The sequence below is a fragment of the Triticum aestivum genome, chromosome 5B (assembly GCF_018294505.1).
Source record: "Triticum aestivum cultivar Chinese Spring chromosome 5B, IWGSC CS RefSeq v2.1, whole genome shotgun sequence".
Classification (NCBI taxonomy): domain Eukaryota; kingdom Viridiplantae; phylum Streptophyta; class Magnoliopsida; order Poales; family Poaceae; genus Triticum; species Triticum aestivum.
Genome location: NC_057807.1, coordinates 668,591,695 through 668,592,419, shown reverse-complemented (window position 1 = coordinate 668,592,419; position 725 = coordinate 668,591,695).

Below are 725 nucleotides of genomic sequence, written 5' to 3'. Positions count from 1 at the left end.
CCCCCCTCGTGTCAAAGTTTCTTCTTTCTCCTCTATTCCTTTCTTTCTTCTTCTCCTCTTCTTTTTCTTCTTATCCCTCGAGAAAGGAAAATAAGGAAAAAGGAAGAAAAGAGGAAGAAGGAAGAAGGAAGAAGAAGAAGAAAAAGAAGAAGAAAAAAAAGAGGAGAAGAAGAAAAGAATAGAGGAGAAGAAGAAAAAATAGAATTTTTTTTCTATTTTTTCTTCTTCTCCTCTATTCCTTTCTTCTTCTCCTCTTCTTTTTCTTCTTTTTTCTTCTTCTTATTTATTTCTCCTCTTCTTCCTCTCCCCTCTTCTTCTCCTTTCTTCCTCTTCTTATTTCCTTTTTCCTCTCATTCTTTTTCTTCTTCTTCCTTCTTAAAAATACATGAAGTAGTATTGCCTAATTCATTGTTCATATGAATATACAAACATTTGCATATTTACAATAATTAATATCATCAAAAAAATCTATGAACAGAAAAAAAATCCTAATTTTTCTAAAAAACTATATTTTGCATTGTTCACATACACATATACATTATAGCCACATACACATATACATCACATATGAACAAAAAAAATTAAAACATAAAAAAACAGAGCATAAAAATAAAAAAAGAGCTTAAACATTAAAAGAGCCGGGCGGCGGCTCACAGCGCGGGGGCAGGCGAGGGCGCTGACGCGCGGGGCGGGACGGGGCACGGGGGGCAGGGCGACGACGACGT